The sequence below is a fragment of the Erinaceus europaeus genome, chromosome 14 (assembly GCF_950295315.1).
Source record: "Erinaceus europaeus chromosome 14, mEriEur2.1, whole genome shotgun sequence".
NCBI lineage: Eukaryota > Metazoa > Chordata > Mammalia > Eulipotyphla > Erinaceidae > Erinaceus > Erinaceus europaeus.
This window is the reverse complement of record NC_080175.1, coordinates 84,510,675-84,531,081: the sequence shown is the minus strand read 5'-3', so window position 1 is coordinate 84,531,081 and position 20,407 is coordinate 84,510,675. Positions and strand designations below refer to the sequence as shown.

The 20,407-nt window shown below is 34.9% G+C and overlaps 1 protein-coding gene across 3 annotated transcripts in view; it reads left to right on the top strand.

Annotated features, from left to right (window-relative positions):
* EPHA3 (EPH receptor A3) overlaps window positions 1–20,407 on the top strand; it is a 323,878-nt gene that overhangs the window by 71,157 nt on the left and 232,314 nt on the right. The window lies entirely within an intron of this gene.

Sequence of the window (20,407 nt, the reverse complement as noted above, 5' to 3'; positions counted from 1 at the left end):
GTATTCACAATAACTTTTAAAAGAAATAAGGAGTAGTATTTTCCAAAGAAATAGTGAGTTCAGAAGTTGGGGCCAGGGGCAGGGCGGTGGCGTGGCACACCTGGTTAAGCGCACACACTGCCGTGCACAGGGACCCGGGGTCACCTGCGGTCCCCACCTGCAAGGGGAAAGCTTCACAGGTGGTGAAGCCAGGCTGCAGGTATCTCTCTGTCTCTCTCCCTCTCTATCTCCCCCTTCCTTCTCAATTTCTCTGTCTGCATCCAATAATAAATAAAAATTTAAAAAAGAAAGAAACCTCTCTAAAGTTCTGAAATAGCTTTTAAACATATACACAGCATGTACCCGAAGCACATTCAGTCATTTTCTATAGTGACTTAATATTCTTTATAAAAATAAATTAATAAAAGAATGTGTTTACCAAAAGGTTACACTATCAGTCTTTTCTTTCATTATGATGATTTATTTCAAACAGTGTTCTTTTTTATAATGATTAAGAGACGTATTCAACTCTTTATTATTTAAATAGTTCACAAAGCAACTGCTGTACTTTAGGATTCAAAAAGTAGCAATGAATTTTTTTACAGGTGTAATATTTGACAAGATTTTGTCATATTAAGGACTAAATTCAAATCATAATTGTAAAAGACTGAAACTCTAGATTAATTGTAATCATAAAAATTAAAATATCAACTTAGTATCCATAGATATAAAAATGGCTTACTTGTTTCTTTTTTATAAATGCGTTGCCATATTTGTTTGTTTGTTTGTTGGTTGGTCTGCTTTCTCTCTAACATTTAAAAAATTCCAGTCTTTTCATTTTATGATATTCACTTGTTTCAGAGCAATCTTTGGAATTTCAATATGCTGATATCCTGCAACTGTTTCAAAGACCAAGTAGTTATAGAGATTGCAGACAAAGAAAAAGTGTATTTCCTGATTGACTTAATCTCACAGAGTTTGAAATTGAAAGAAACCAGTTCTCAGTGGGGAAAAAATGTTATTTTCCTTTGCATTTATGAAGCGCATATGACCATAAGCATATGAAAGTAGTTGAGCAGCTGGTTGATTTATTCTAGTGACTCCGTCAAAGTGGAGCCTCCTGTGCAGCTATGGTATCTTACTATATTCCAGGCTACACTATCGAACTCTTTATTTGTACTTAAAAGAGTTCCATTCATTGAGTTGGTGGCTTATATTAACATTAATTTGCTTACATTTTGGTTCTTTTGAATTTAGTTCAGATATATCATAAGTGACCCTAGTTTCCATAATCATATGCAGAAATTGCAAAGTAGCAGCCAGTAGAGGACTTTTAAAATAAACGAGCACTGAAACACCATTCCCTTGTTTCCCAGGAGTATTACCCAAAATATAAGTACATGCTGAGAAAAGAAAAATCAGTGAAACACACAGTGCTTGTGGCACTTAAAATAAAATATAAAATGTAACATTTTTTTAAATTTTATTTTGTAAAAATTTTATTTGTAAAATTTTTTTACATTTTATTTTTTACATTTTTTTTTCATCTCAGAATTCCTGGTATCTTTTGTGATTGTTAGGACAAAATAAGTCTTTTGAAACAGAATAGTGTTATTCTTCTCTATTTCCTGCGCTTTTCATAAAGCGGCGTGTTTTGAAGCCAGAGGATGATGAAGAGTCTGGTGGCAAAAGAGGGGTAAATAGAAAACTATATGCTCAATTTATTCATGTGAAGGCATGTACAAAATGTCACAGAGATATTGCTGGAAGCAGAACTAAATCCAAGTCCAACTGCTTAATTTTCTCATGACAAAACTACAATGATGTTAGGAAGATGTCAGTTGAGCAACGTTGGTACCTAGAAATAAACTATCAAAATGCTCCCAAATCTTGTGTCGATTTCCAACATTGAATTTGGGATCTCAGTTTCAAAAAGCATGCTCTTATTCTATGTTTGTCTAAAACACAAGAACCACCTTCCTTTTCTATTTTCCCCTCTTGTTTCTATGACTCTGTGCTGAGCTCTGTGCTTTATCTGCATATATGTCCTGTGAAGAACTGTGTACATGCACCTGAAATTAGGGGATGGCTAAGTAACTCTGCCTTGAAAATTACGTAGTCTCTTGACACACATTTCAAGGTAGCAACATTATCATTAATATAAGAAAGTTCAGATTTTACCCTTGTTTTTTATTTTGAGAATTAAAAAAAAGAAACAAACAACTAAATCCAAGAGTTTCTGACCATCCTGCCTCTCGTGCACATGCTGGTTTACCTTATGGCTAATCCTACACTAATTGTGAATAAATCAGACATTTAACTAATTATGCAGAAAAGTATTTATGTTTGATATATATTTAGTTATGAGAAAATGCAGACATCAGGGTGGTATAGACATGTACAGAATGTCACAGAAATATTGCTGGAAGCAGAACTGAATCCAAATCTTCTAACTGCTCAATTTTCTCATGACCCACGCCTTCATATTTGACAATTATATATATTTTCTATGGCTCAAACTTGTTAAAATATACAGTAGGTAGGATTTGAAAATTGTATTCTGTTTCTCATTTTTATTTTATTTTTATCCTCATAATCTCCCCACAGCCATGCCATTCTACTCTGTATACTACCACAGTATTCAGGGTTGACAAAGTCATAGTGTTAGGCAAATAACAGTTTCTGTTGAATATGCATTTCAATTTCAAGATGCAGCTATTCTTTCTAGAAGGAAGAGATGGATTTAGAGGATGACTGAGTTGAATTTGTTGATTTTGAAACTGACTCATTTTTAAAAAGAAAGTTCTCTTCCTTCCTTTTCTTTTCTTTTCTTTTTCTCTTTTTCCTCTCCCTTTCTTAGAAGAGATGAATGTCTATTGTTTGTTTCTATAACCTAAATTACAATATATTTCTGATTGACACAGTTATTAGTTTCATCTTATATTAAGAATCTCTTGTGGCAAAACCTCACTGTATTATTATGAGATATTAATCTGTTTTGACACTAGATTATAAGGTCTGCAAAAGCTTAATAACCCTTTGCCTTGTCTAAGTGACCCCCAAGACCTTTGTACATCCATATAATGGCATAAGCTTTGCCTATCAATATATGCCCCCGGTTTAATGAAATGGAGACCAGATGGTAAGTTTGCAACTCACCTACAGTTTAGTTTACATTAACAGTGTTTTATTATTTCAAAAGAAAAACTGCTTAAACTCAGTTTCCACTGTCACAAATTCAATTATGAGAAATGAGAACAAGTCACATGGCATATTGAGAAGTATTTTCTGATATTTTGTTAGTTGTGCTTGTGTAGTACTACCAATTACATTTATTAGTCTTAAATATTAAACAGCTGGCAGAATTCCATTGTATATAAATAAGACATTTGAGACCTGGACAAGTGCCATTTTGAATATAGCCAGCTGGTGCTTTTTACAGTTTCATTTAGCCCAGCAGTACTGATTCCACAGTACATTCTGTGCTTAGGTAAATGACAATAGGAAAACATGTTGTGTATAGGGAATTCTATAGGAAATTCCACTGTGCAGCAATATAACATTTCAAAGACTTGTTAAACCAAGGAAATAGAATGTTATGCACCTGTCTGTTAAGTTTTTTTAAAAATTTTTTTGTTACCTGAGCTATGTTTTTATTCGTTGATTTTCAAGGAGCCCATTTTATAGAGTTCTGAGTTATGCCATGCAAAGCAACTGTGACTTTATTTTCCTCTGGTAATTATGGTTAAATTTTTCTTCATGTGTATCTTAGTCATTAGAGTATATTGCACTTGACAATAGACTAGTTTAGATGCTCACTTAGCAAATTCACTCCCGTAGTATACTTTAATTTTATTTTCAATAATAGTCCTTGCTAACATCTTACCTTTGTTGACTTCCAATATAGAAGCTTAGTCATGACATCAAATCAATATTTTAAAATATAAATATATGGCATTAAGTCAATGATTAACACCTGCAGATTTTTGCTGGCAAAAATGACTTAACCATTTGCAAATATAGTAAATATCAATCAAGTGTTAATTACTTGGAATTACATGATGATTTATGTGTATTGCTCTAAAAATATTCCATATATTCCCTGATTATAACCTATAATTAACTAATGGACTTCATAATTATAATTATGATACATAATACCTATGAAAAAATTAAAATTATAATAAGTAATAGCCTTGTCATTGTAATCCCTTAAGTGAGATAATTGTTGTTGTCATAGCTCTGTGGCATCACTTAAACAACTGGATAATAATCCTCATGACCTCTTAGAAAAGAATGTGTGGTCTGGGGAGACAGCATAGTAGTTATGCAAAAGACTTTTATGCCTGAGGATATAAAGCCCCAGGTTCAATCTCCAGCACCACCATAAGTCAGAGTTGAGCAGTGCTCTGGTAGCCCTCTCTGTGTATCTATTTGTATCTCTCTGTCATTAATTAAAAAAAAAAAAGGATGTATAACCTCTAATAGAATTAACACAAAATTTTTGGCACTTCAATCTTTTTATTTGAAAAGTTTAAATATAGTTTAAATTATATAACTATATCCTAAAAAAGAAAAATCAATTAGGATGTTAGGATCTATAGATTCTAACAATAAGAAAGAATGCAGTCCAAGATGTGACATTTTGTTTTCATTGTCTTATGATGTAATGATTTCCATTGTGAAAATGAATGAAGATACATATGCACATTTATAGATATCCATTTAGTATGCTCTGATAATACTTTTCCAGCAAAATGGTGTTGGGAAAACAAATGGATAGAGCACAAACACAAGAGAATAAGTAGTTAGAATAGGTTATACGCTCAGTACCCAACTCTCATAGTACTCACCCAGAAAGAGGTTTTGACAAAACCTATGATTAATTTGTTATCTCTGTCTAGAAACAGTTCATCACTTAATATTGCAGCTAAACATTCATAGTTCTTCTGCTTTACTGGCCACTGTATTTTAGATTATTTTGCTAGATTCTCCCAATAATTTTTGTTTCTAGTAGAGAATTCACTCTCTAAGTCAATTTTCTTCTCCAAAAGTTATTTTCTAGCCATTCATCACAAATGTTTATATTTAAAAAAAAAGACAAAACAAAACAACTCAGTGTACTTCTGAATTCCAGGCTCAAGGGAACTTTGCTACTTTAAATTTCACTACACACTTATAATTTATATATCTGAAGTACATCCATGCCCTTTCTTTGAATTTTGTCCTTCTGAATTACTCTGCATCTTGATAGTTTTCTTCCTCATGTGTTCAACCATATAACAATGTATCAGTATAGTGGTTCTTGTCCCTCTTTCATTTTTCATTACTTGGTTTTGCTCCAGTTTGAAAGTTTCATAGAACTTCAAGCTTTGTGTTGTTTTTTTTCCCCACTGCCACTGTGCTCAGTCTTAAATGGTGTCTGGTTCGTAGTAGATTCTCAGTAAATTCTTTTAAATGGATTGAATGGAGTACATGCCTCTTTCAAGTTCAATCTAGACCAGATGTTTGTGGTAGTTAAATGAGTTCCAGTCAATTCAGACAATGTTTATATAATTTTTTGAAGGGAACCTTTATCAAAAATGTGATGATGATTAAACCAAGACTGAAACTACAGTAGAAAACGGCAAGTTATAAATTAGACTATCACTGATATAATGTAAGATTCTAGTGCAAATACCTAAACATCCATTTTACTAGTGTTAATGTCAAGCTTTTCCTTCCAAATGCAGTTTTGCAAACTATACCAAAAGACTTGGTTCTTTTCTGAGCTGTATTTCTCTTGAAAAGTCTTGGTTGCCAGAAGATATTACTTTGAGTTGCTCATTGTCCTTTATCTCTGCCCAGCCAAATAAAAAGAATCTTTGCTTTCGTTTGCAGCGTTTTCTCAACATAATCTACCCTTATAAAGATTTCTGCTAAGTACTCTCTATGTAACAACAAAATTACTGCAGAGACATTAATATTATCCATTGTGCTGTGTAAGTTTTTATTACTATATCCTTTGTGACATGGTCTTGCCATTTTCTATCCAGGAGTACTCATGGAAAAATTAAACTCAGCTACTTTTATTTGGAGGCAGGATTTCAACACCAAGCTTTAGCCAAAAACAGGTCTTTCTTTGTACAGAACCTCAGACTCTTAGACACTTCCTGTGCAACACTATTAAACATCCGCCATCTGTAGCAGTTCAAGGTTTTACTGTTTAACTATTTCATGACTACTTACTTTAAAGGCGACATCCAATGTACAGTGGTGGAGGAACATCTTATTTGGTAATGGGAGAGGTGTGCAGACACCTCTCACCAAAAGCAGAAAAATTGTACCCAATTAACAACTGACTTGTAAAGCATTACTTCTCTAATAAAATAATTACACAAAATGAATCAGAGCTTCAACACAGGAATTTAGGTGCAAACACATTTCAGTCCATAACACTAGGTTAAATGCCTCCCCGTGCTAATTCACTGTTTTTATTGGAAAAGCAAAGGATAATATCTTTCATCAGTGGAATATAGACTAGGGAGAAACTTAAATATACATCTGTAGAAGACTTTTACATTTTATATTTCATATATTTCATTTTTAATGAGAAATATACATTGGAGGTGCAGAGAGAAAAACTAGATCACTTCTTAGTTTGACTATTTATAAATGGTACTGAGGATTAACCTGGGGCTCTCAGACATCTCAGATTTGAAAATCTGGACCACAGACCACTGTGATAGCTCCCTGGTCCTAGAAGTTTTGGACCTGCACAGGTCATTTATGAAGAGTGCATGAGACTGTACCTCTTAAAAAATTATTAAGTGTCTGCTAAGAAATCATTATTATGCTAGGACTACGCAAACTTGTTGAAAGAACACCGGAATGAAAGAGAAGAATCCTAGGCTTTTTGTTCTTACAAACCATACTATACTGTATAGTGTTCATTAGCTTACATTCAACACCAAGGACACTTTTAGGTGATTGTTGAAATTGAGAATAATGTACTTTGGGCCCTGGAGGAACCAGAAATATAGGGATAAAGAGTTAATGCTCTTCAAATTAGTAAGTATAAGATTTCAAAGCAGCTCACTATAATAATAATAATGTAAATAAGAATAAAATATACAACTATAAAGTCACAAATATATATATATAATATATGTGCCCTAAAGTATACATTTTATATAATAAATACATGGATGATAAAATAGAAATATATATTAAGCATTATTTAAAGCAGTATAGATAGTTTCAATAAGACAAATTTCAACTACATATAGAACATTTGTTTCAAGTTCATTAAAATTTTTGTAACTGATAATGATTAGTAGAACCAGGTACTACCAACTGTTTTTAATAATCAATCCATTCTGTCCTGTAATGAAAACTTGGCATATTACAAGTAATGTAGTGCTGAGAATAAGTCATCGGTCTTGGTCTGCTTTGGAATATCAATTGCATTTTGATATAGGATACAGTTATTTCTGTTTGTGTATCTTCATCTGCAGTCTTAAAGTCCCTTTATATGATATATAAATTCATTATTACACACTAGATTCTTCTAGAATCCACTGAATCTTTTCAGTTTGCTGTAAGATTATTTTTGAAAAGTAGACAATTGTCACTTTAACACCATCATTGTCATTTTATTTTTAGTTCTATAAACTTTTTAACCCCCCCGTTTTTTCTATTTGAAAAACCTTTGTGTTTCACATTGGCATAGCAGGTCCCATTTAATACTAAACAAAATTCTTCTGCACATAAAATTTCCCATCCTGATTGCTACATCTCACTGCTAATGGCATTGTTTCCAAGTCATCAGGACAAGTTAGTGGGTATACGAAAGGCTTTGTTATTGAGTTCTAGGTTTGAATTCTTATCCCACATTTTGCCTGCTACCTGGAATAAAATACTCAAATAACTTATAAAGTATCATTCTTTTTCACACTGGTGGCATGAGTTGACAATAATACTTGTTGCAGAAGGATTTTACAAGGATATAATAATGATACACTGGCAGGAAAGTCCATTACTAGTAATCGCTACTAAAAAAAAGTAAATATGATTGGCAACTATTAGCTTAAAATGCTAGAGTCATTTTCAGGTTTCTCAAACCAAATATTCATCAGTTGCCAATTACTAGTCCTAATTCTAAAATATCACTCTAAGAGATTAGTGCATTAACTTATTCACTTAATTAGTGTATTATATGGAATTTTTCCAGGTGCTGGAAATCAGTATCTAAAGCGAAACAGAAAAACTTCACCCTTAGTTAACCACAATTACTCCCTGTATTCATCCTCCAATCCATTTTGAGCATGCTTATAAGTAATGTCATTAATCTAATCTTTGTTTGAAATTATTGGTTGCTAAGAAGAATCGGTTACATTCTAAACAATCCACTTGATCATCTACTTCTTTCGTTTGCAACTAGCCTCATTTCCTTCAGAGTGATCTTACGAAAAGCTCAGTCTTGTCAATTTTCTCCTCAGATCCATGAATTCCACGAACAATCCTGCAAGCTCAGTCCTTTCTCCTTCTGCTACGACATTTTCTCCCCTCCAGTTCCCCGGGATATACCACAAATAGTCCACTTCTGATTTTTTCTTCTTGTATTATAATTTGTTTTTTCTTTTATTTCATTTGCCTTGAGTTCAAGTTTTCCTCTTTGATGAATCACATTTTCAGGTTTTTATATTAATAACACCTTTTTAGTGTTATTTTCATGAGACAAACTTTTTGAAATTTTTCTCTCCATCCAGTACTCACTGTTGTCCTTTTTTTTTTTTTTTTTTTTGCCTACTTTATTGCTTCTTTAAAAAAAAAGTATATGGGGGGTCGGGCGGTGGCGCAGTGGGTTAAGTGCATGTGGCGCAAAGCGCAGGGACCCGCGTAAGGATGCCGGTTCGAGCCCCTGGCTCCCCACCTGCAGGGGAGTCGCTTCACAGGCGGTGAAGCAGGCCTGTAGGTGTCTATCTTTCTCTCCCCTTCTCTGTCTTCCCCTCCTCTCTCCATTTCCCTCTGTCCTATCCAACAACGAATTGCGTCAACAAGGGCAATAATAATAACCACAAAGAAGCTACAACAAGGGCAACAAAAGGGGGGGATGGCCTCCAGGAGCGGTGGATTCATGGTGCAGGCACCGAGCCCAGCAATAACCCTGGAGGAGGAAAAAAACAACAACAACAGTATATGACTGTATAAGAAAACAAGGCCCAGATGATGGTACACTGGATTGAGTACACGTTACAACGCACAAGACCTAGCTTCAAGCCCCAAGTCTACACCTGCCGGGGTGGGGGTGGGGGGTGGGTGGTGGGGTGGGGAAGTGTCACCAGCAGTAAAGCATGCTGCTGGTATCTTTCTCTCTCCCTCTTAATTTTCCATTTCCCTGTTGATTTCTCTGTCTCTATCCAGTAAGTAAATCAATTTTTTTAAACTAAAAAGGAGAAAACATAAAATTTACTTCTTTGTTTTCTGAGTCTGTCTCACTCACTTGAACGTAATATCCCCAAGAAGAGAGGTTTCAGGTCAGTTTCTTCGTGACTGTGACTGCAGTACCTAACATACTCTGAAGTGGGGAATAGTCATTGGAAGACTAGATCCATTCTCACACTGGTCTTTAATGTTATCCAGACTCAGAACTTGTGCACCTCTTCAGATACTTCATATTCCTTCCTTTGCCTGAAATGTGCCCTTTTTTCCTTTTGTTAGCAGTTTTCACTAGTCAAAATTTTACTTACGTCTAAATGTCTTCCATTGTCATCAGCAGCTACCAATTCTTCTTTTCTGGTCTCTAGAAGGTGTTGCCAATTTTAGTGAGATAAATCATGTTCTTCATCCTTCTCTAATGCTTTGCATTCAATCTATCCAATGTTCATATATATTCTCATTCATATAATGTAAGTTTTTCAGGCAAGGAATCATGACTTCTACATTTCATTATAATGATAGGACCAGATACCTATGTTGAAGAAAGTCATTGCTTACCAATGCTACGTACTAAGAAACTCAACAACACTATGTAAAAGGTGGTAGTACTGTTTGCATTTTAGACATAGACAACTGAAGCTTAACACAGTGATGGGTTTGAAGTATTATCATAGAACAATACACAATTTGATTTTATTAAATTATAGAGAGGCAGGAGAGATAACTCACTTGGAAAGGTATGTGCCTTGCCGGGTTCATCATTCAGATTCAAAGATCACATTTGAGGTTCTGTTGTGCTGAAAGAAACTTTAGTACTGTAATGCATACTCCTCTCTATATTGCTTTTGATCTCTTTCACCATCTGAATGAAAAAGTGGCCAAAAATCATGATATGCTCATTCAAGGACCTAGCTCCACAAAAAGAGAGATTAATTAATAAATTAAATAATACAAATGTTGACATGCTACCACAAATATTATATCACTTTATTCAATAAAATAGTATTGAAAGGAAGAGAAGAATGGTGTCTGATAAAATCACAGAACTGTAACCTAGTGATGTATGTGATAGTATGGAGACAAAATTTTTAATTCACATTGAATGTCAAATTTACTGTAGGTAAAAGACAGAAGGCTCATTTTTTATTTGTTTATTTATTCATTTATTTATTGCCTCCAGGGTTATCGCTGGGGCTCAGTGCCTGCACTACAAATCCACTGTTCCTGTGGCCATTTGTTTTGATTTTTTTTTGGATAGGACAGAGAAATTGAGAGAGGAGGGAAAGATAGAGAGGGGGAGAGAAAGATAGACAAAGCTGCAAAGCGTTCTCCCTACAGGTGGGGAGCCAGGGGCTTGAACTGGGATCCTTGATCGGGTCCTTGCAATTCTTACTATGTGTGTGTGCTTAACTGGGCTTCACTGCCTGCCCCTGTGGGCTCATTTATAATAAAAAAAAAAAGTGAGAGAAATGACTTTGGTCACTAGTTGTATTTATTGAATTTCAAAATCGTAAAACAAATTTGTCAGAATTTGTGATGACCTTACATAAATTTGAGAAACTCTGGGGGGGGGGGGGTGGAAAAGGTGGTGGTGGTAGAGGGGAGAATAGAACAGAAATAGGGGAAGCTGGAATTTAAAATGCGTTCTTACAATTTTATAATAACAACAACAGAAATCCTTCATGTTCCCAAATGACATTTTGGTTAAAGTAGTGCTAGCAGATCAGTAGTAACATTTTTTAAAAATACTTTTCAAGTGCCACTTGTTGTTACAGCTATTTTAAAGTGCCAATACTTATTCATGTCATCGCCAGAAAGTGCTTACTGGTATTTTTCTTGTTTTACAAATGTGAAAATTAAATTGTAGTCTACTAAACCTCATAGCTGGGTTTCAAATCCCATGTCTGTCTTCAGAGTTCAGATCTCTCACTGGTGACCTCAGGATATTCAGTGTATAAAGGAATAAATGTATCCCTTTGTAGCAAGGTTGCTACCTTTGTGGGAAGAATAGCACAAGAAGCTGTTCTCTGTAGCTTTAAAAATTGGTGCTATAATGTATCTCACATTTCAGGGAAATGCTCTCAAGAATTACACTTACTGTGTTAAAAATAAACTGAGTTATCTGAAGATCAGTAAAACCTGGCATATGTTCCACAAAGACATGAGTTAATTTTATTTTGGTAACTGTGAGTGCTCCATAGGTGTATTGTAAATTGCTATGAATTACAGTGGCTGTGACCCATTATCATAGCAGGAAATTACACAAATCTCACAACTGATATGAAATGCTGTCACTGCAGTGCATTAATTTCTAGGTAGTTGGCCATTTGTAATAATTCTGTAAATGTTCATCTTTGCACCATTTTCAGTCTAGACAAGTTAAGCCAATGTGCGTGGAATTTTCTCTATTATTTTCAAGTAGTTATACTGAGTTCTAAAATTACCTTTTTATTGGTCAATTTCAGATTGAACATTTTTCCAAGAATTGGAAACATAATTGTATCAGTGTGTTCCTCCTAATACTTAAAAAAAAAGCCATTTGTTTGTATATGGAGAAGATGGGGGAAAACCTCTGATAAATGTAGAAATGAAAACTTTTCTACTGTGAATGGAATAAATTAATGATTGGTTCAATATGTTCTAAGGCATTTGACTTCCTCTTTTGTGAGATAATTTCCAGATAATGGTGTACTTCATGGCTAGATATAAAATAACATTTTTGAAACTGTAAGCATCATCTACATTATAAGTAGAAATCTTTCATTTTTAGAATCACATTTCTGTAATGCAAATCACAGTTTTTATATTTTTTATTTTTACACTCTTACTGGAAAAATAAATCCAAATTAGCTGGCTTAACTGATGACTTTAGACAATAGTTAATTTCAGTATGGTCTCCTCATAGTACATGTATATCTTATTATATCTTCTACAAGTTAATTACTTTGGCTAAATAGTGACCATTCTAGATGATCATAAGCAGTTTGTATTATTTATTTTTTTCTATTGCTGCCCAACTATCTACTAGACTCTAACTTCTTTTTCTTCCTCTTCTGTAGTGTTTTCACTGACTCAAAACTCCTTGTCACACATTTACTGATAGTTTCTATACCTTTATTTACTCTTCTTTGAAAAAGTTATATATATATATTCTTAAACTTCCTCAGCTGGATTTACTGTATGAGACATAACTAACCAAGGTATTGATTTTGCAGATTTATTATTATATATACCCTAAAGCACATTTTGGTGTTTGTTTTTCAGTAACAGATTTAATACTTATATGAAATATAATATTTAATTTTCCTCTCTCATTTAGTTCTGTAATGCAGAATTTGACATAATGATGTTACTGCATAAGTATGCATTGAATGTTCTTATAAGAATTCTAAGGAAAATGTTGCTTTATAAGAGAATAGAAAGTGCTTTGATGTGCTCTCTTTTGATGCTTGCTACCTAATAGACTTCCTGAAATACTTTTTAGTAGTCAAAAATTCTAATATAATAAGCTGTGGTTCTCTTTGCATATATTTCAATCTGTACATAACATGTAGATAGGTACACCCCATCTATATTCATAAAAATTATAGTCGTTATAGTATTTTCAAAGTCTTTGGCATATATCTGTTCAACAAATGACATCGCTTTCTAGTCTCTCTTCTGAGTCTTTACTCAGGTTTCCCTGAAGTCCTTCTCCTGTCCTTGGGAGAGCCAACTCCCAACTCAGAGTTACCATGTGCTGGTAGAAAGTCAGAACTCTTAGAAGCTAATACTGGAATATTCTATCAACTAACTAGATATCAGAAATTAATAATCAGTTTACCAAGGGATATTGATCATCAAATTTAGGATTATACTAGCATTCTCCCTGATATTTTATTTTTTCAGTGCCTGCTCTACAATTTTATCACTTCTGAGTCAACATTTTCATTCTAAGAGGTAGAGAGACAGAGAGATAGAGAGAGATAAAGGAAGAGACCACAGATCCCAAATTTATCCTGGTTCTATAGGACTCCCATGGGACACTGAGGCTCAAATCTTGGCAAGGCATGTACCCTACCAACTGAACTATCTTTCTGGTCACTTCCTTCACAATTTAGAAACAAAGAAACAAAATTTCTTTTAACCTTCATAGGTATCCATAGAGAAAAATGAAAAGCACTGATGAATGGTAAATAGGCAGTTAAGTGTTCAGGGACAGAGGACATTTGACCACAGGTGCATAGTCATGACAAAAGCCCAGCTAATTTGGGACATTACCAGTGGATCCCAGCCAGAAGAATAGCTCAAGTTAAATTGCTAGAATGGTGAAGCTAAGGCTCAGGTCTCTTAACAAGAGTTTTTAAAAAGCTAAGTTAAGAGCTGAGAAAGAAAATGAACTTAACTGTGAGTCCAACTTTTTTGAAGCTCTGGCCATTAACAAAAAAATTGGGGACTGAGAGGAAATCCAACAAGTCAGATACTCTTGAGATTTCCATGAATACCGACTCTCAATAACCTGCAGCTTTTCATAGCTAAAATAGTACCACCATCTATCCAATATCCCTGGGAATCCCAAGCTGGTAGTTTATATCATCCTGACTGTGAACTCTCACTCTCTAGAGCCTTTTGTTAGTTTCCCTAATTACTAATTGCTCATACTTTTATCACTTATCCTAGTTTTCAGTCATTTAGCTCTAAATTAATTACTTATTGTTTATCCTAAATTAAATATATTCTAATGCTATTGCCAAATTTCTGTCCAGTGCTTAGAGGTTGATGATGGGTGGAAAATATATACCTGGTTATGCACCAAGATGCTCATTCTAGATATTTCTCACCTCAAACTCTGGCTCACATCTCGTTACTGCTGCTAACTTCTGACCTCAGATCTGCATTTCTCTCCTAGAGCCTCAAGATGCCAATGGAATTTCCTCATTTGGTCAAGATCAACCTCAACAGCAGCATTCCCCTCTAAAACAAATGATCCTATTTCCTATTTTGCCTCAATTGTTTTACACTATTCTATCTGTTAGGACTAGATGGAAATATATGTATTTATTATATATTGTATAATGTATTATTAATATATAATAAATATAATTAAATATGTGTGCTATATAGTATAATATATAAAATATAATGAAATATATAATATATATGACAAAATGTATTTGTTATTAATATATAAAATCTATCATATGTTTATTATATATTTACATATATAAATATATATACACACATAGGCTTCTAGATCTACAATGGACTGAAAACTATTTATGAATGACTAAAGCTAAATCATTCTGTGCCTGAATCTTGACTGTGGCATACTATTAGTAATAATGCATCCATCCCTTTCCTTAAAATACTGACGTTCTGCAGGTGTTCCTGTATTAGGATGAACACTATATATTACACTATATATTGATACGATGACAGGTATATACAAAGGGAAAATAAGAAACATGGATGGAAAAAGAATAAACTGAGCCAACTTAATGTCAAAATAATGATGGGATAGCTTTCTCATTAATCACATTAGTGTTTTCTTTTTTATATATATTTATTTTATTTATTTTTTCCCTTTTGTTGCCCTTATTGTTTTATTGTTGTGTTATTATTGTTGTTGTTGGATAGGACAGAGAGAAATGGAGAGAGGGAGGGGAAGACAGAGAGGAGGAGAGAAAGACAGACACCTGCAGACCTGCTTCACCGCCTGTGAAGCGACTCCCCTGCAGGTGGGGAGCTGGGGTTCGAAGCGGGATCCTTATGTCGGTCTTTGTGCTTTGCGCCACCTGCGCTTACCCCGCTGTAGTGTTTTCTTAATTGAGAAACTTTCTATTAAATATTGGCATGCAAATGTAGTATTATAAGAAAAAAAACAAGTGAAGTCATTTTCTTGCTATTGTTATCAGAAAATATTCAAGAAATAGGTTGTATGTCTTATAAAAAATCAAGTATAAATGAAGAAATGATTCTTTTTACTTTAGTATTTCCTACAAGATTGTTAGTCTATGAACAAATGTATTACAGACTCTCTCTCTTAAAGAAATGTAAACATTTTCCTGCTTCATATTAACTTACTTTTTTTCCAAGGAGTAATTAATGAATGGCAATGCATTCTTATAAATACGTTTTTTTTAGAGATAGAAACACAGAAAGAGTAAGTAAAGAGACCACATCACCAAAAATTTCTTCAGTGTGGTGAAAAAAATAGGTTCAAACCTGGGTTGCACACATGGAAAAGCTGCATATTATTCCAGTGAGCTATTTCTCCAACTCTATTACAAATTCTTAATTATAATAAGAATGTAAACAGAAGTAGAAAAAGAAGAGTGGAAAGGGAAATGCAAAGCCGAAGTTGACAGAGTTTGGAGTATTGCACCAAAGTAAAAATCTCGGGGTCTGGGGGATAGATTTTCAGCTCCACTATAGAGGCTTGGGGGTAGGGACACAGACTTTTGGAGATAGGGTGGTGTTAATATACTCCAAAATAATAATGATAATAACAATATCAGAATGGTAGCTACTAGGCTAAATGTATTTAAATTATTAAAATATGTGTGTCCCCCCCCAATATATTATCAACTCAATGATATGTAAATGTGCTATGCAGAAAACACAATTTGGGTCCTTTTTCACATTTTACAATGTCTCAAGATGGGAAGAGTCACTGAAGTTATGCTAATTGGAGTAGGTTTCATAATGGCTGTACTAGGAAAAGGAAGTCTTACTATGGCTTTCTTGTTGTAATAGTCTGGAAAAATTAAAAATCAAGAAACTCAGCTCGTGTCTAGGAGAGAGAATATAGAAATCAGGCTATCAAGATTATTGATCTGAAAGAATTTGAGAGGATGTATATTTGTTGGATGTATTTCCTCATCTGCTTAAAACTAAGTCCCCCCCCAGTACTCCTTGCACACATTTTTTTTTCTTTCTTCTTTCTTCTTTCTTTCTTTCTTTCTTTTTCTTTTTTTTTTTTTGGCCTCCAGGGTTATCGCTGAGCTCAGGGCTCGGTGCCTGCACAGCAAATCCACTGCTTCTCTGACTATTTTTTAATTTTTATTTATTTATTGATTGATTTTGGATAGGACAGAGAGAAGTGGAGAGGGGAGGGGAAGATGGAGAGAAAGATAGACACCTGCAGACCTGCTTCACCACCTGTGAAGCAACCCCCTGAAGCTGGGGAGCCGGGGGCTTAAACTAGGATACTTATGCCAGTCCTTGTGCTTCTGACTATGTAGTATGAGCGCTTGACTGGGTGCACTATGACCCGGCCCCCTCTTTTCTTTTCTTTTCTTTTCTCTTCTTTTTTCTTTTCTTTTCTCTTCTCTTCTCTTTTCTTTTCCTTCCCTTTCTTTTTCTTTCTTTCTTTTTTTTTTTTTTTTTTTTCAGAGCACTGCTCAGTTCTAGCTCATTTGTGATACTGGGAACTGAACATGGGACATTAGGTGGCTCAGGCAGGAAAGGCTCTTTGCATGACCATTGTGCTGTCTCTCTAGCCCCACTAATCATTTTTTCTTTTTTTTTAATGTTTATTTTTTCATTACTTTTTGTTGCCCTTGCTGTTTTATTGTTGTAATTATTACTGTTGTTATTGATGTTGTTGTTGTTGGATAGGACAGAGAGAAATGGAGAGAGGAGGGGAAGACAGAGAGGGGGAGAGAAAGATAGACACCTGCTGACCTGCTTCACCACCTGTGAAGCGATTCCCTTGCAGGTGGGGAGCCGGCGGGGGGCGGGGGGCTCAAACCGGGATCTTTATGCAGGTCCAAGTTCTTTGCGCCACCTGCTGCGCTACCACCTGACTCCCTATTTTTTTTTCCTAAGGTAGGAAAATAAAGACTTTTTACCACCCAATTCCCTGTTATCTACTTTCCAATCTACCTTGGGACACTTACTTTGGCAATATATTCTTTCTAACTTTATAAAGATTGTACATTAGTTCTTAAAATGGAAGAAAAGGTAACTATGGACAGTCTTTTTGTTTACAAAGTGTATTCATCCCAGCAAAAGCTTAAACATTTTCTTAAATGAAGTAAGACTGGCTTGCAGTGATAGATAGTCCGTGAATGTACAACAGCAACTTTAATTGATGATTTCTCTTGTTGCAGCTGCTGAGAAAATGCTCATGAGGTATTTTTCTTTCTGCTGTCTTTATTCCTCAGTGAATGAAAGAGAGACTTGCTGTTTTTGCATATGGTTTGAGATAGCTTGCCCACCATCACTTACAGGCAATTGGTCCTCATTACAAATTAATGAAGCGATAATTGCTCTCTACAACCTTTTATGTGCAAAGCATGCTAGTACTGTTTGTATTGTCTTCTTGCAATTTACCCCTCTGCATCCAAGGACTTGTGATAGGTTGCCAAATTAGCATTGAAAGGAAAAAAAATAGTTAATCATTAGTGAGAGCTCCATAATTAAAATCATATTTTACATTAACTTAGGAAATTCTCCATATGTTTTGTTTGCTGTCTAGTAAAATGCTGTCCATAGCATGAGAAAATTTACAGTTGGCTACTCACTTGAAGCATAAACTTGGATCGATTCTAATAAATCAGTTCTGACCTAAACAGTCTCGTTAGATTTTGAAATAATGCTGCATGCAATCTAATCTTCTGTAAAATACCCACAGAAAACATATATTCTCTGGATTTTTTTAATAGTCCTATACTTAATAATGCCAGTGTGGAACAAATGTAATGATGATAGAGAACATTCCACATGATACTTAGTTTTTAATCTTTTTATAAGGGCTACAGTTTCCTTCACTTTTTTTTTCCTTTTGCCTCCAGGGTTAATGCTGGGGCTGGGTGCTGCCACTGCCCTATGAATCCACTGCCCCTGGCAGTCATTTTTCATTTTTATTGGACATAACTGAGAGAAATTGAGGAGGAAATAGATAGGGAGAAAGAAAGATAGACACCAGCAAACTTGCTTCACTGCTTGTAAAGCAACCCCCCCTCCAAAGCTAACCTTATCAAAGCAAGGACTGCAAAAGCTGAATAAGGCCAAGAGACTGAAATACTTAAAAGATGACTCTTTAGTAACTATCAGGCTATCCCATCAGCTAGGGCCCCCTCTTCAGAGAGTCCTGAGATTCCCAAACAGACATGATGAACATAGACCTCAAATAAACCCCTCTCTTCATTGTTACTGGTCATTCCTATCAGTATCAACACAATAGACCCCTTTGTGGGCCCCCATAGGACCTTGCCCTCAACTTGAATCAACAATGGTAGAGAATGTTCCATCCACTGAAGGGAGGCTGGACAATATTCACTATGCTATACCTGAGGAAGGTGAGTCCTGATTGGGGCAGCTTGGAACTTTCCTACTTATGACCACAGAATGTGAGCTCAGATCTACAGGGATGCAGAGGTCACATAGGCTCCAAAGCTGAATATGGCCCCAGATCACATAAATCAATGGGGTTTACAGTCAACAATATTTAAACACATTTCCCATATTTGGGAGCTACTCTCTTCCCTGATCCAGCTTTCTATTCCTTCTGCCAGCCATGACATCACCCCCCCCCCCCAATACTTAGTATCCACCTGCATATCAGATTTCAGGCTCAGGCAACAAAAAACAAAAAAAATCTAGTATAGCCACAGGCCCTTTAGAATATAACTAAAATATGCCTACTAGCTATCTACAAAATGGATGGTCGCCAACTCTTCATCTGCACTGTCCCAGCCTTTAGTTCCATGATTGGTCAACAATTTGTTTGGCTTTGTATGTTAACTCTATTTTTAACCACCAGGTTATAGATGCTAACATGTTGCCAACCAGACTTCCCTGGACAGACAACCCCACCAATGTGTCCTAGAGCTCTGCTTCCCCAGAGCCCTTCCCCACTAGGGAAAGAGAGAGACAGGCTGGGAGTATAGATGGACCTGTCAATGCCCATGTTCAGCGGGGAAGCAATTACAGAAGCCAGACCTTCCACCTTCTGCATCTCACAATGACCTTGGGTCCATACTCCCAGAGGGTTAAAGAATAGGAAAGCTATCAGGGGAGGGGAGGGGATACAGAATTCTTGTGGTGGAAATTGTGTAGATTTGTACCCCTCTTATCCTATGGTTTAGTCAATGTTTCCTTTTTATAAATAAAAAATTAAATAAAAAAATTCAGTGATGGTAACAGAAAGAATTAAGGTGTTTATTTATTTCTATTTTTCATACCTATTAGGTTTATATATGGGTATGGGGACAGCAAGATGGTAAATTTTTACTTTAAGATTCTATCATAAATTCTAGCATGTATTTGGGAATGAATAAGTAAAAGAAATATCTGCATCAACTAGGGAAGTTAGCACAGCAGCTGTACACAAGGCATGCGAGGAAGAGGTTCTGCCAGTAATAAGACTTGATGGTACTGTTTGGTAAAAACAACAACAAACAAAACCAAAAGCCTGTTTATGAAAATATATGCTAATACTGTAATTTAGATTTACTGTTTTTTTTTTTAAGGAATTTCGATTTTACCAACATCTGGCCCCAACTGGGAAAATACTAATTTTAAGGTTTTTTTTTTTATCTTTTTTCAAAATGACAATCAATACTTGTTCAAAATAATATACAGTAAAATGACTTCATCATATTATTTGAAATGACTAATTTGCATATTTGATTAGAATCTCTAGCTTGGCTCATTCGATTACTATGTTGCCATTAAGATTATTCAGCCAATAGGGCACACCTCATCATGCTCACAGTTCAGGTTCAAGCACTGGCATCATATAGAGACTCCAGTGCTGTGGTAATTGTTCTTCCTTTTTCTCTCATAAAAAGAAAAAAAAAAGAAAAGAAAGGAAAAGCCAGCCCTTGATTTGTGAAATATGTATATGTGAAGCCCAGGTACCAAACATATAAAATTGGTAAATATCTTTCTCTGGATATCATATAATTTGCAATGTAATTCAAATATATGCATCCAGATTAGAAGTAATTTGGGTCAATTAACTTAGGAGAACTTTGCAAGCAATAAAAATATAAACTACCAACAGAAGTATTATGTGTTC